This window comes from Macrosteles quadrilineatus, unplaced genomic scaffold, assembly GCF_028750875.1.
Source record: "Macrosteles quadrilineatus isolate MER2022 unplaced genomic scaffold, UCM_ALF_1.0 Scaffold_6__1_contigs__length_79288215, whole genome shotgun sequence".
NCBI classification, from domain to species: Eukaryota; Metazoa; Arthropoda; class Insecta; order Hemiptera; family Cicadellidae; genus Macrosteles; species Macrosteles quadrilineatus.
Genome location: NW_026542599.1, coordinates 67,008,860 through 67,025,535, shown reverse-complemented (window position 1 = coordinate 67,025,535; position 16,676 = coordinate 67,008,860). Strand labels below are relative to the sequence as shown.

Here is a 16,676-nt window from a genome sequence, read left to right as displayed (position 1 = left end):
GATTAGGGGTGCAATATTGACATCTGGTTTGAGCCATTCAATTTCTCTTGATAACCCCTTTGAAATGAGGGGTCACACGATAGGTGTTTACATTTGAAAATTTAGGGCTGCCCCCAAAATACCCCATTATGGGGCCTGGGGCAAAGTTGTAACTGTGATTAAAAGGTGCAATTTATTATGTTGTAAATATGTGCCGAGTTTGGTTTTCCTACTGCAACGCGTTAAAAAATTAACTGGGGGGTTCCAGACTTTTGCCTAACTCTGTATACACTAACACATGCATTTCTCCACTAATTATTAATTGTCATCCAGCCACAAAATGTATAGGTACTATTCCTTATAAAATAAACTAGTTGTTTCCAGTTAATAATATTTACTATATTTAAATATCGTTAAAAAATTGGTATAACCTTTTAACTTATCAATACGAAAGGAAGAACTTTTAAGAGCTTAACTTTTAATTAACCATAAATAAAAATCTTAAGCTCAATACTGTTTTAATAAAGGTTCTAACAGAGTATGTTTACAATACTGACTGACAGACCAGTTAAAATGTTCATCTTACTTTTAAAATGTTAAATAAGAAACTCTTGCCATAAGTTACTATGTTTCTTGTAAACACTCTAACGTCTTAAGCCAGATTACCTTGGTTTCGTTGTTCTTTAACCATTAATTTTAGATCATCAAAAGCGCGGCATCTTGACATTGCTACGTACAATTCCCCATGCTGAAAGCAGGGCTATGGCAGATAAAGACCAACTTTTCAAGTGTCTCTCCTTGAAATTTGTAATAGTTATGGCAAAAGCGATTCGACATGGGAATTGTCGACGTTTGAATTTTAGAGGAAAATTTCTTTCTGATGGTTCTAAGCTCAATTGGGGCAGTAACACTCGTTTTCCAGCTGAACTTCCAGTAATAATTTCAAGACTTAGGACTTAATCATTCATCTCTTTCGCCTTTAATCTGGTTCTATTAATAAGTCCTTTTTGTGGATTTAAATTTCTAAGTAAAATTACAATAACACATTTTTTGGCTTAACTTGTGAGGAGGTAAACCACTTGCTGCTAAAGTGTGAAGAAATTCATCAGGCACATGTAACTGGTCTCCCTCTTCTTGATTCAAAGTGTCCACTGAGTAGTAAACTCTAGGCTGTCATCATTTAGTTGATCAAATATTTTAGTATTTATTTCGTCACAAAGTTCATTCTTTGGTGAAAGTATTGCATGATTTTTTTGTCCTTTTTAAAGCATCTTCAGAGAATCCTTAACTGAAGATTTTGTCAATAATATTTTAATTCACAATACATTGGGGTGGAAGACGTATCACCAAAGATACCACAAGCACCGGAGACTCACCAAGAAACCAAGATCATTATGGTAGCTCTCTTGGCCATTCCATATGCATAAAAGATATTTAGCGAATATTGATTCGCTTGGATTGGCTCTCATGTTTTTGCAAGTAAATCTTTTTAAACATTGGCCATAAAGGTGATCTAGGTAATTATTGAATTTTCTACTATTGCACAGCGACTCGCGCCAGGCAATGGGAGCACATGGCCGAAAATCACCTCCCAAAACAATCACCTTTCCACCAAAAGGCTTTTCTTGGTCTTCTCTTCTGGCAATATCTTGCAGTAATCTTTCTACAGACGATAAAGCTTACTTATTATTAGACATATGAGCTTCATCCCATAATATGTCTTTACAATTCCTGATATAAATCTCCCTAACACTCTGAATGAAACTGCACAAATTATCCCCTTTCATCAGCCATCCTTGTATTGGAAAGTTAACTGATAAATAAACAGAGAAAGTAAATATTTAAATGATATAAGGGAAAGAAGTTATTTTTATAAAGAGAGATGTTTTTTTTAAGAAATGAATCATATGTTTGATAAACTTAACTAAATTTTCACCTATATTTAAAAATACATGGCAACTTCAAAGTCCAATGGGGCAAAGCACATTGAACTGAGCGTGACAAAAATTATTCCATGACTTCTGCAGATAATTCCCTTTAATTTGACACATCAATCATCAAAATCGGTTAATAAATAAAAGAGTTTTGCTGTGCACAAGATATTCCTTACGGAATTAGTATAATAGATTATTTATAGAAGACACAATATTATTAAATACAATAAAAACCAGAACATTATTACAAATTTGCCTTATTACGTTTCATACAACTAGATTTTAACGTATTATTCAATTGACTTTCACAAAATGATTTAAATGCTAGATCAAAATGCTTTGCTGAAGGGTGAAATTTAAATTAGGGCTTTGAGTTACGCAGCAAATTAGGCAGAAACACGAAATCTGTCGTGACTTGAGCCAATGTCAAATTGATTCCTCCACTTATAATTTTGTTTGAGTATTTTCTCAACTTTATAAAATTCTTACTACAAGTACTAAAGTACAAGTTTGAAAAAAATATTAAAATAATTTGATTATTTCAAATTTTAAAAAGTTAAGAGTAAAATGTCATCAACAAGTACATTCTTTGGGAGGGGATTAATGTTGTCAAAACAATAAAAAGACAATAAGAATAGTTTAAAAATGATTTAAAATGGTGCTCTAATTTCAGTATGATATTTCATTGTTTTGTTACGTTTATAACAAATTGTCACTATGAGGGTTCTATTATCTGTGCTTTGTAGCAAGTAGAGTTATTTTTTTATAATTTATTATTGTTTTATCAGTACCACTACGAACAATAAAAGACGAAAGCCTATCAACATAAAACTATCATAAATATTATGTTGGTATATCAAATAATTGATTTACTTAAATTCCATGTAATCTATACTTTTTGTCCTAACCACACACTCTAAAACGTAGAATCTATTCCGGAACCTTTTACACATTACAGAAAAGTACTAGTACAGTTTTTGGCTAGTACTAATAAAGGGTTATAATTTAGTTAGTTATTATCTCTTAGACAAAATTAATTGACGATTGGCCAGATTTGAACCCGGGACCTCGGGGGCCAAGTCCCGCGCTCTACCACTGAAACATCTCGCGCTCCATGTTATCAATACTTAAGTGATGTATTATTATTGTACAGCTTTTAGGTGAGAAATTTCACCAAAAAGGAGAAAGTTCTTACTACCTGAGAACCAATAATTTTAGTAGTAAACTTCCAAATTAGGTACATTCAAATTCACCAAGTTGCACCGTTATCCCATAATTCAAAGACATTGGCGTTTGACGGGAATTGAACCCGAGACCTGAGTCTCCAGCAAAGAGATGTCGCTAACAACCAATCACACGCTTCTTTGTCAGATATGAATTTCCTAACTAAAATGTTTTAAGTGTTTAAAACATCTTCACCATATTTGAGTACCGAGTATAGACGTCTAAGATTAAAATAACTGTTCACAAGTGGCGAACACATGTGTCTGACGGAAATTATTTTACAGACGAGTTTGGACATAAATAATCCCCAACATGTGCTTTAGAAATGCAGCTTGTAAACACAAACACAAGTGATGACACTTAAAAATGTCACAACACTCGTTAAGTCAAAGTGAATAATATGTCAATGTTAAAAAATATTTACGTTCAAATACTGAAAACTTGACGTTGCATGATCAACCAAAACAGTCAAATCGAACCATTGTAAAAAATCGATTTCAAAGATTTCGTATAAGGATTAATGTCATGTTTTAAGGTTTAAGCTCAAGATATCTCGGATCGTGTCTTAAAGCAAGAAACACAATATCAATTTAAGATACTTTTTGTGTTTGTTGATTTTTTTCTTTTGCAATATAAAAACATTGGCAGAATATTTTAACATGGATATGTAGATGTAGTTTTAAAATGATAGATAAAAGCATAGGTGTCCTGTAGTTTTCTAGGTGTTTTTTTGTGTTTTACACAAAATTACTGAGATTTATATAATTTTCTAAAACAATAAATAACCTTCAGTTCTATTTCTTATTATCAACTACGATGAAAGGACTTTATATTATACACATCAATAAAACCAAATTATATAACTTAAATCGTTGGATTCTAATTTAAATAGGGTAATTAGGGGGTAAATAGGGTAATGAAATTCATATAATCATTGAACACCATAAGAAAACATTGGATTTTACAAAAGCAACAAGCGCATAGGATTAAAGCCGAGCTGTGGTCCTAAATTCAGCCAGAAAGACAGCAACAAGAGAATGGTTTTATTTACTTCGCGATGTTCAGCTTTTTCATTGCCCAATTTGCCTCTTCAAGTTGAAAAACTTCTTCAATAACCTACAATCAATTCAGTTTAGATTCCTGGAAGACTAGGAAAGTGCGTTGGATTGTTCTTGTTTATAATATTTTTTTACTGCAGTTTATTTAAATTTTTTACCCATGTTTTCGATTTTTGCTTCCATGGGTGGCGAAGATTATAGACAATATCTGTTTTATTTGCAAACTGTCCATCCCAAAAATCATTTTTAAATCAAAAATAATGTTATATCAGGTGGATAATCTATATATTTAATTTTGTAAGCAAATCGGTTCCCAGGAAATATCTCGAGCTAGGAAAAAGTTAGCATGGCTGTATTCATTCTAAAGCTTACGGTCCAAGAATGGTGGGAAAAATATCAGTGTCAAAAATTACCCCTGCTATTAATGCCTCACAGGTCGTCAAAGATCCAGTATTTTTTCTAAAGGAAGAATTGCTACAGTTTTTCTATCAGCTGTCTTAAAACCGGAACTTAACATGAGAATAATCATAATAAAAAAAATAAACATAATAAAAAAAATCCAAAATAAGACCCTAAATCTGAGATAATAGTATTTTCACGAAACTGTCTGGGAAACCAAGAAAAGGCGAAAAAGCTTTGAACTTATAATGTGATATTACAAGTGATTTAGATTTTGACATTTTCAAAGTATTGACCACTATTACTTGGTAGGGTAAATAAACTATACATAGATAGATTTTGTATTTTTCAAATTCTAAGAGCAATATACGCGTTTATTTTCACCTTTATTAACTCTTCACTTTAATAATCTCAGCAGTCAGATCAAATTAAAAAAAACTATTAAGTCTATAACCGTAAACAAATATTCCATACTTTATTAAGATATACTTTGGTTACAATGTAAAAAGGATGAGAAATTAATTAGAAAAAATCACGTAGTTCCATAGTTTGAGAATAAAAAAAAATTATATAGAGAGAAATTGGGAACTGGCAGATGTAAGAATAAAACCCAAAAACTTATATTCATTATCCGGCTCGAAGGACCAATGTTTTGGTACTATTCGTTATTATGAAAATAAAACTAGTAAGGAAAGATATTTGATGAGTAAAGCTTAGAGAAAGGTACGATGGATCATTGGGATAAAAGTTAAGGAATTGAAAAGTCAAAATTTAATTTAAAAGAGAGAAAACTAGGAATAAACCAATATAGGGAATTATTGTATTCAAAAAATAAAAACAAAACTCCGAAGAAGATTTTAAGTAAAACAAAGAGAATGTAAACATGTTTGTATACTAACCAGCACTTTACAGCTGTTTATCAGCTGAGGAGGATAACATTTTAACTTTTGTTCAGAATAAACAGTTTACTCGTAGAGGATTTCAGTGGTTAGATACGAGAGTCGAGATAAATGCGGTTTCAAATCTGGTTCGGTTACAAGCTTTGGTTACGCGATTCCGGTCTGGAATTCTACAAAGGAAGCTTCGGTTTAACCGAGTCTGTTTACATTGATAATGTACAGTGTTGATAGTTTAAAGTATTTTGTAACAATTACTTTTAGTGTCGTTATTAGAACAGTGTTTTCCTAAACAAAAAAGTTCTCCTTGCCTATTCATTGTTTCCGTTTTCTAAATAGGTCAAAACTATAGGCATTCTTTAAACCACAGGGTCTGGAAGTTGTTATAAAATATTTTGGTGATTGGCTGGGATAGAACCGGCCTCAAGGATCGAATGCCTGCTCTCCAACTATATATATTATGAATTTTAATTGTTAAGGATTTTGGTGTTTAACCTCTATAACTAATCTAAACCTTACTATTTAGGTGCTCAACACTTAAATTGGCATCTGAGTACTTCTAAGACATTTTTCGAGTAATTTAAACATAACTTTGTAAGATAATGAACTGAGTTAGCTCATGTTTAAATGAATAAGGAATTGTCAAACATTATTATTACAAATTTGTTGTAAATCAGTTACAGAAATAGTCATTCTTATTCTCAATGACAGAAGAATTATCTTACAATATTAATAGCACTGTAGCGAAAATAAAATAATATAAATACTTGTCATTTATTAGTCACTATAATCTTGATCGACTCTTAACACATCCACGATTGTTATTTTCCGTTTAGTAATACATAAAATATTTTAATCTTTTCCAATCTGCAAGTAGCTCTGTGTTAACATATAAAATATGTGTTGTCACTACATAATTCAATTAATTGTTATTCCATTGAAATACGAAGATACTTAACGTATAATTACTTTGGGATTTAGACATTGTCCTTCTCTCATTGACAATTGTATACATATTTTTTAAGGAATTATTTCATGTTATCTTTAACCTATGATACTAATACAAAAATTGTATTTTATAAATCGGTTAAAAACAAATATTAGTTTCAATAACTGATTTTCAAACCGATAGGATGGATGAATATTTAGTACAGACTTTTAATTTACAATTTTGAATACATAAGTGTACTTTCTAAGTCTATGTTTATGTCTTGGTATATGTTCTATGTGTGTGTATAGATTCAAAGTCACTTTACATTCATGAAATAAAAAATAAAAGCTTTTCTTCTAAAAATGTTTACTTAAATTATTTTACATAGCATTGCCGTTTAATTATCGTTATAATTTGATGACTTGTTCAGTTCACTTTAGTAGCTCTCTTCTGAGTTTAACCTCTTTTCAGTACGATATTATGTGTCAATTCGTTTCTATATTAACTGTCTTTATACCAGAATATTCACTCGCTGGAGCTGTTTTTTGAAATTTTTCTTTTCATTCTTGTCTTTTTATCATCAACTGTAAACACTGTGTGTATGTACATTAATCATGCAGCTTGCAAATAATATAAATGTACTAGTGCACCTGTTGCTCCAATTCGAGCAATTTCAAAATATAACAGGCATTATTTTACTTAAAAGTGTCAACTCAAAGATAATTTAAATCAATCACTCCACTCCAGTTATCGAAACTGAAAACGAACGCTCTTGTGTGTATCATGAACAGTTGTTTTAGTAAGCAATTAATACAAATTATTCGCATGTTTAAGTAAACCAAATCTTTTCTTCATAACGATGTAATACATAATACACACATTGGGATTTCATAGTTTTTACAAATCCATCCATTATTAACAATGGAGTAGTGTTTCGTAGAAATCACCTTGACGTATTATAAGGATTTTAGTGTGCAAAGCATAATCCATTATACAGTGGAATCCTCAATATTGTATACACTACTATTATTATTAAAATTTTAAATAATCATCGTATATAATTGCCATTACACATAGAGGCTAGGTCAAATTTGATGTCATTGTTCTTTAAGGAAATCTTTGTCATAAACTCATCAAAAACGTGAAAGGTTTTTAGTCGAAGAGGAAAACAGCATAGTGAACTCAATTTTCCCTCAATCACAACCTTCTTCACTGCTAAGCGACGGGGTAAAAACAATATATTTCAGCTTGAACATGTTATACATGAAATATAACACATAATCCTGCATTTAGGGTCTAATCCTTATTAATTAGTAAGTGTAACTCTCTAAATCATATAACGTTCTGAATATCAACGCCTCTTTCGAAATTCCCCAAGGTTTTCTAATTTCTCAATACTTCACATTGTAAATTATGATTTTCTGATCATTTGGCTTCACATAAATTATGATGGCTAATGAAACAGCTGATATTAGACAGTAACCAATTGGATCCTACACCATTCTACCATTGATTATTTAGTACAGTCATATTAGGGTTTTAGGTGGAAATAATTCCCTAATCAGTAAAACTTTGCACATGCCTAGTACTAGTACCCAGTAACAACATGATGTATTTTTATGTGTTCTTCAACTATTGTTTGAACAAGATTTTTGCATTTGCAACGGTTAGTTAAATATGGGCAAAATAGTGAAAATCGACCACCATTTTCCAAGATGGCGGCAGTAGCACCGTATGCACTAATGTTGATTTTTTACATGTTGTACTGGGTACTAGTACTAGACATGTTCAAAGTTTCACTAATTAGGGAACTATTTCCAGGAAGAGGGGTATTTTTACCTAGACTGGACTAAATGACTAAACCATCTCAATAATCAAAATTTGATAATAATTAATAAAGAAATTAATACAATTTTTACATTTTGATACTGCAAACAGGCTGAAATCTTTGATGCAAAGGTATTTTGCAGCCGTGATAGAATGAAACTCACCTCACTCGAGTCGCGTTTGTGCCATGAAATTAGATTCTCTCTTGTTAAGCCACACGCGTTTCGTATCACCTTACGTCTTTGTTTGATAGTTGCTATTTTCACCTCATGGTTTTATGTTTTCATCCACAACACTCACGATTCTTTAGTCCTTGTTGGTGGTCCTTCGAAAATCATAATGAGTGATTTACAATGTGTATATAAATGATTCATCAGGTTTTAAAACTTTTTATTGGTCTAGTGCTCAAATATCGATGAAAACTACATAAATAGAAAGAAAATGTCTTAAAACTTTTCTTAGATACCCCTGCAAGTGCTCAATAGTCTTGTTGAGTACACCCATTGAACAAGTTTCCAATCGGTGTTGTAAATTTGACACATACTCCAGCTAGCATTGAAAGGCTGATTGAATCTATGGCGATGCAAAAGTGTTCACGTATCTCTGAAGATTTTGGTGTGTTGGAATATAGACTTTGTTCTTATTTTAGAACAAGAGAAAAAACACCTGCACGATCTGCAGATGTCAATGATAAACTAGAGTCATAAATAAAATACACAAAAGGTTTTCTCATGTATTGTAAGAATTTTGAGCTAGATGTAACTTAAGCAAACCCAAGAAAATGGCAAGAATTAGTATTGAACAGCTGATCATAAAAATTGAAAACCCGTGTTTTAATGAAATGTTAAAATGATCATATACATATGGGATGGTTAGTTTTTACTGTGTTCAATGTTGTTTCAATGTTTTATTTTTTTATTTTCTTATGTTTCAATGCCGTTGGTTTCAGGGAACGTTCCAAACCTCGTTCTTGGTATTCAACTTTGTCTTTTTTTTAGATAACATCCCTCATTAGTAACCTGATGACAAATAGCAACTGAGGCAAGAACCCAACTTTGAAACAAGGTTAAGTAAAAAAATTATTCAAGTTTAGTATTATTTGAATCGTAACTAATTTGTAAAACACCACAACGATTATTTAAAGGCATCAATATCCATAGAGGATATCTAACATACTCTTATTTTACATATATACTGTATTAGGATCAACTATTGTATGCCTTAGGGTGTAAAATAGGCTATTTACAATTCAATGTTCTCTTAACAATGAGGTTAAATTAAATTTGTTTATTATTTCTTCAAATTGTCTCAGTTAAGGTGGATTTAAGGATGTAAACCGAGTTGGTTACACGGAAACGATATAGGTTAAGTTTATGAAAACCTTTTAACTTTTAATCCATGGACTGCGTAGATCATGTCCCCACGTTTTCTGAACACCCAGCTTACGATATATACTTGGTTATGTTTAATCTTTGTTCACATGCTGCCAGCCAGTGACACATGAAGTCTATTCTGAGTTGTCTTGTTCTCGGTTATTTGTAGGTTAGGAGCATCGCGAGGTTGGGTGAATAATTCATACGCTCCACGACAAGACGTGATAAAAATAACGGCTCCACAGATCGTTGCAATGTGAGTGACTGTTGCATCAGCTGTTATGAGGTATTTGACCTGCACATTACAGTTGCAGCTTTAAAACCCCATGTTGAGACTCTTCCACTTTTGATAGAATAGAAGTCTAATATAATTGAACAATGTGACAAACACAAAGCATTCGCAATGCTATTGAACTAAATTAACAGCTGAAACGAAACAATTAAGTGATCAGCTGATTATTAACATATGTGTAAAATAGAATGAATAATAAGCTACAGCCTTTCATCTGTTGTTATATTTAAATTTTTAAGCACAGACAGTAAAATGCATCCATTAAAACAAAACAAAAACTTAGTCAACAATCTACACGTTTTAAATATGAAAACTCACATTAAAAATTAAGGCTTAATATTTGTCAATAGAAGTCTACTTAAAATATTTAAAATCATAGATATTACTCAAACTCACATTATTATTTATTACACATTCTTAACATGTTATCGTGATATAATACACAAATATAAAGTTTTACCATTGACCCATTTTTTAATTCGAAGAAAAAAGTTGTACTGAAAACTTCAGCATTTAACATGTGCTGATGGTTTCACAAGCAGACAAGGACGGGATGCGGAAATATTGATTCAAATTAAGGTGAATGACATTTCAAAGTATCTGGTTAATATTGTGAGTACCTGGTTAATATTGTGAGTATCAGGCTAACATTGTATCAGGATGATATTGAAAGTAACATCACCATCTAACATAAGGGATATCAGGCTAACATGGTGAGTATGATATTGTGAGTATCAGGCTAACATTGTAAGTATCAGGATGATATTGAAAGTAATATTGCCATCTAACATAGTGGATATCAGGTTAACATAGTGAGTATGAGATTGTGAGTATCAGACTAACATTGTGAGTATTAGGGCAGCAGTGTATTAGACTAATATTGTTAACGGCATGCAACATCGTCAGTATGAAGACAACATTAAGACTATCAGGCTGACAATTTAAGTATCAGGATAACATTGTGAGTATTAGGGTAGCAGTGTTTCAGACTAATATGTTTACCTACGACCCTTTTCAGTTTCATTTCAGTTCTTAGAATTGAAAAGTTTCACATAACAGCATTGTTTACATAACAGCATAGTTTTACTCATAACAACACGGGTAACGGACTAATGAGGTTCAAGGATTGAGAGAGAAGAAGTAAAATTGTAATGATTCGAACTTCAACTAATCAGCTGTTCAGGCCAATTTAATTGTTCAGTGGTGCAATTAGTGTTTGGTACAATGTTTCGTTGCATCACTGTCAGTGTTAATGAGATGTTATAAACGAAAACATAACCTCTTAATATGAGCGGTGATTTTTAGTAATTAAAACATTGACGATACGCGTAAATAGTGTTTGCGTTGAGCAAAATATATAAGTAAAAATAAAAAAATGAAATGTAGGAGATATAACACACGAAAATGTCTGTGTTAATCAAACTATACACACTTTTTCTGTTGTTAATTTTATAATTTCACAGGGAACGGTCCAAACCCTGATCTGTATGCTATCGAGTTAAACATTCGGGAAGTATCAATACGATAGTGGTGCTGGCCTTGTTATTGTGTCACAAGCACTTTAGCACTGTGAAGCAGACTACCTGTAAATCGATCATTGGATGGCCAACTGGCTCCGTGGTATATTACAAAATAGCTTCCGTTCTAAGATTTCTCAGAATATGTTTATATTAATTTTGTAAAAGCACTTGTTTAATTGGGTTTAAAAAATGTTTTATGTTTTGCTTTCTTAGTACAGATATAAAAAAACGCAAATAGATAAATGTGCGATCAAATTAGATAATTGTATTATAGGATAGGCTACTAATTATTATTTGTTAACAATCATTAATTACAGTTGGATTTTCATCAGTACTATAAAAAAACCTAAAATTGTAAAAAAAATGTAATAAGTGTTAGACATAGTATCCTTAAACTTTTGATTTTAAACGTATTTTATTTTATTGACTAAAATAATTAGTCTTTTTGCTTTAAATACAGGAATGTGAAAACAATATTGTGAAAACAGCACGTGCAGTTAAATATGAGTAGCCTATTGTAATAATTATATATTTAGTATTATCTTTCTATATAATTAGTCTAGCATAGTTCGACTTTAGTGAATAGCTGCCAAAATCTATCGGTTATTGATATTTTTGCGTTATAAATAAATGATTGATTTTATCTCATATTTATCTTTTAGATTAGTTTGCATATTAACTATATATCCTTTTATTGTGTATCATTTTAAAATAGTTTAATCAGCTGCTTTAAAATTTTTGATTATAAACTGCTGTTTTTGGAGCAGTTATTCTTATTAGTTTTTTTTTTTTTTTTTTTTTTTTTTTTTTTTTTTACTAACTAATACACGTTAAATTGTAGCATTTGTCACCTCTTAAACTATATTGGGTTTAGCGACAAAATACGGAAAGTAAATAAAGATACGTCTTATAACACTTCAAACATATATTTACGCTTATACTGTGACTCACAAAGACGGTAAATATACAAAAGATGGTAAGTGGTGATCGATTTCGATTGGACACTCCAATCATCATCAGATCCAATAGGCGATTAGCGACAAAATGTAATGTTTTTTTCCTATTTCCTCGACTAAAAACTGGCATGTACAAATTCATCATCAAAATGACCAAATTTATTTTATTTTATTTAGTCTACATTTACAAGTCAAACATGCCTTTTAAATAAAGGGTTCGCCGGAAGACTGCCCCCCCCCCCCCGAAATGATCCGATTTTGATAAAATTTGGTATAAACGTGTAAACCTACATTCGAACGAGTTTGCGAACCAGCATGATCAGACTATGGGAACGGGGGTTAATGGGGGGTTTTATGGGGTAAAAACTGGGTTTTCCCATTTTTGATCCAAAAAACAAAGAAATTCGCAATTTCTCTCCAAACCATTTTGTAGAGCTTAAAATAAGAAATAATTTTGTATATTGAAGCGTTGTTGTATGTCCAACGGTTACGGAGATAGTTAAAAAAAATTTAAATTTAAAATTCCCATGTTATTCTTATGGAGAATAAATCAACTGCTTGAAAAAAAAGTTTGCTTGTTTATGGATATACTTTAACGAAATTTCTAAATTTGGTTTATTTCGTACTAATCTATCAACATTGCAGTTAAAAAAAAACACTTCTCAATAATATCTTCCCTGTAGCAGCAAACCTAAGAACTTACTAAAACTATTGTTATTTAAGTAGGAAATAAATCAGACAGTTTTTAGGGAATATTTTAGTAGAAATCCAGCCAGGTAAATGGAAATTCGCTTAGTCTATAGGTTTGCGGTGGCGGGGGTATTTATAGTGTGTTGTGTATCTGACTTAGCCTACACAAATGTCATTCCGCTCTGCCCACTACTCATAACTGTCGAATGAATCATTCCCGAGCACATTGTAGATAAGAGTTTATTCATGTCTAGTCAAAGGCAGTGTGAAAATGTGAGAAGATAACGTAATAAATACTTATAATTTAGAAAGAATGCGTACTAAATTTTAGTTGAATAATTGCCTAATTCAAAGCAATATAGTACGATAATTTATGGTTTATCATTTAGTAGATATGATCAAGACTTAAAACATTTTCCATCTCGACATAAGATATTTCTAAAAAATAGATTATACATTTAACTCACGAATAGATTTAAATATAAAATGAACACTTTTAGCAATAGTTTAAGCTGTGATTTTACTATCACAATCACGATCACCGATTGAATTATCACGATTATACCAGTTATCTATGAAAACTTTTATCTCAAGTGTGATATCTTGTTATCTTAGCAGGATTACTAAATGGTTATTTTAGTACGGTGAAGTGGTTGTGGTAATAATAGATTAATTAGGCTACACAAATTTTAGTAATTGATATTTTAAACTGGTGAGAATGTTAAAATAAATTTTTATTCGTAATTAAATGTTAGATTATTAAGATTGGATTACTTTGGTTAAAGTAGTTATGGGTGGATTAATGTACATTTAATTATTAGTATACGATTCAGGGAGTTCTTAACTTGAGGTAAATTTTAAACAGGTTTCTGGATAAACATTTATTTATCCCTAAAACATTCACACAATCAGTTATAAATTTATGTTATTCATATTAATTACATGCTTAAAACACCATTATGAATCACCCCCACGCCCGTCGACGCAAGCGCGGTAAGTCCTAGCTGTTGCCCAACGATTGCATCCCCAAGGTGTAAATGTAAATAAAAACACCGCTACAAAACAGGGTTGCTTTGAAAACGTCTCTAAATGTTTTTCCACTTTTTACCAATCGATTATCCATCGTAGAATAGTTTGTTGAAATGAATCAAGCAGTTAGTTGATAGCTCTGGTTTTCACGGTTCGTTGTTCCATTTTGTTAACGTAGGGGTGAGTTTGCATTTTTACTTTTTTGTCCCGGTGTTTACGTAGGTTTTTTAGTACTACGGATGAGTACGTTGTGTGGTAAAATGGAATAATGTATGTTGGTATACTTAGTAAAATGTTTTACTCCCTTTTTGAAACCACCCTAAGGGATGTTTATGATATTTTACTCCCACACCCAAAACAATGTTTACAACTTCAAAACGTTACTGCAACTTACTTTCGTACCTCCAACACTTTGCCCACACATTTCCTTATCCCCGCCCTTGCACTTTACCCCCGTACCACACTTCCATCCCTCAACCCAACACAACTTAATCACCAAAAACCTAACACTCATAACCCAAATACAAATTGGGTATCTCAAAAACGACAATTACATTCTATAAATTTATTTTCGTGCCCAACAAACCTTCAAAACCCAACCCGTACCCTCAAATATTCACCCCCAAATTCCTACCCCTTACCTCCACAACTTTACCCTCTAACCCGTAATACCCTAAACACCTTACCACAAACTTCACCCTCATCCCCAAACACAGTGCTCGCCTCCCTTATCACCTCCCTTATCACCCTCCTTATCACCTCACCTTGTGACGCAGCGCCTCCCGTCATCTATGGTGTCTCAGCTGGCATACTCCATGTTGGGGGCGTATTCCTAGTACACATCACCACTATCACCACGCCGCACACCGCATCACTACCACGACTCTGGGTATACTGGGACAGCTCCAAGATGGCTGCTGGTAGACGCTCGCCGCGCATGCTTCCCCGGGCCTCCAGCTGCTCCATTCATCCACAGCCCTCTTTATCCCTAATTAAATATTGTGGAGAGGGAGTTTTTTGGGAGTGATTTGGCAAAGTAAATTGTAAGTGTGAATTGTTAAAGTGTTATTTGAAAATTTTTGAAAATTGTATTTGTGGAATTGTAAATTTGTGAATTTATATGTTTGTTTTAAAATTTAAAATTATTGAAATTATAAATTTTTATATTAATTTTTTATTATAAATTTGTAAAATTTTATATTTGTAAAATTTATAACGTAAAATTTATAACTTGTAAAATTATGAATTTGAAAGATTAAATATTTACAAAATTGTCGATGGGTAAATTAGTAAATTTATAAACTACTAGCAGAGTACCCGTCTTTCGTACGGGGTTGGAATATAAGTATAAAATGCTTATTGCAGTTATACTCAAGCTTTGCGTTTGCAATAAGGGAGGGACACAGTTTGATAAAATTTGCTTTTTTAAATTTACAGTATTCTATAGTATTACACATCTACCATAGCCATAATGTTCTACCACTTCACCTAAACAATAGAGAAAAATAAATTATCAACAATTCGCAAAATATCACAAATTATTCATGAAATGAAAAATATAAACATAACTGTAAACAATCCTACTTTGACAGTTCTCATTGCGAATCACAGTTTTTTGTTGCTGCTTAGTTCAAATTAGCTGTTTTCATAAATGCAAAAAAATATAGTGCTGCACCCTGTTGGTAAATCTTATAACTTTTTAATGCTTTTCCATATCATAGAACCAACTTTTTTAGTTGAAACAGCTGACTAAATTCTTTAATTCCCTTTAAATGTGAATACTCATAAGGTTAACATGGGGAATTACAGAGTTACTGGGGCGGAGCCCGAAAGAATTTTTGAGATAAGAATATGCCTATATGTTAATCGGGAATGTAGGCCATCATCATGCCAAATTTCAGCCCAATCCGTCCAGTGGTTTATGCGTGATTGAACTTCAAACACACAAACAAACAAACAAACAAACAAACAAAAACACAAACTTTCACATTTATAATATTAGTAAGATAAATTCGTAAAATAATAATTTTAAATATAGTAAAATTTTGAAATTCAGTAATAAGAGTGTGTTTTTTGCACTCGTGAATAGATATTGAATAAATAATAATTTGTCAAATAGTTTTATTGTTTTTACTTGTAAGATTTTATATTTCCAAAATTAAAAACTCTTAGTTTGTAAAGTTCTAAATTTTTTAGGTCCTTAGTTACCAATATTGATGATTTTTATATCGCATGGTAATTGGAATGTTGTTATCATTGACAGCTTGTAATTACTGTATTTTGGTTATTGGATTATATTATAACGATCATTTAGATCAGAAGAATGAGCTCCCTATTCTATACAGGACTTTTTAAAGTTGCCGATCAAATTACGACACGCTACTCTGTTGAATTTTTTAGATATATTATTTACAGTTTAGTTTTATTTAGGCCTATATTCTATTTTTGTTCGTAGTTGTACAATTTTTTGGCAAGGTTAGATAGTAGTAGATGGTAGATTAGGTAGTTGGTAGTTTAAGATCAGTAAGACTTCATAATGCAATATTTTATAGTAAATCCAGATGTCAA

General features: G+C 31.7%; 1 protein-coding gene across 1 annotated transcript in view; it reads right to left on the bottom strand.

Moving 5' to 3' along the window:
• LOC128997234 (regulator of G-protein signaling 20) overlaps nt 1–14,989 on the bottom strand; it is a 178,017-nt gene extending 163,028 nt beyond the window's left edge. The window contains exon 1 of the mRNA XM_054422845.1: nt 14,873–14,989. The gene's annotated coding sequence lies outside the window, so the exon portion shown is untranslated. The remainder of the gene's footprint in view (nt 1–14,872) is intronic.
• Nucleotides 14,990–16,676: the final 1,687 nt, after the last annotated feature.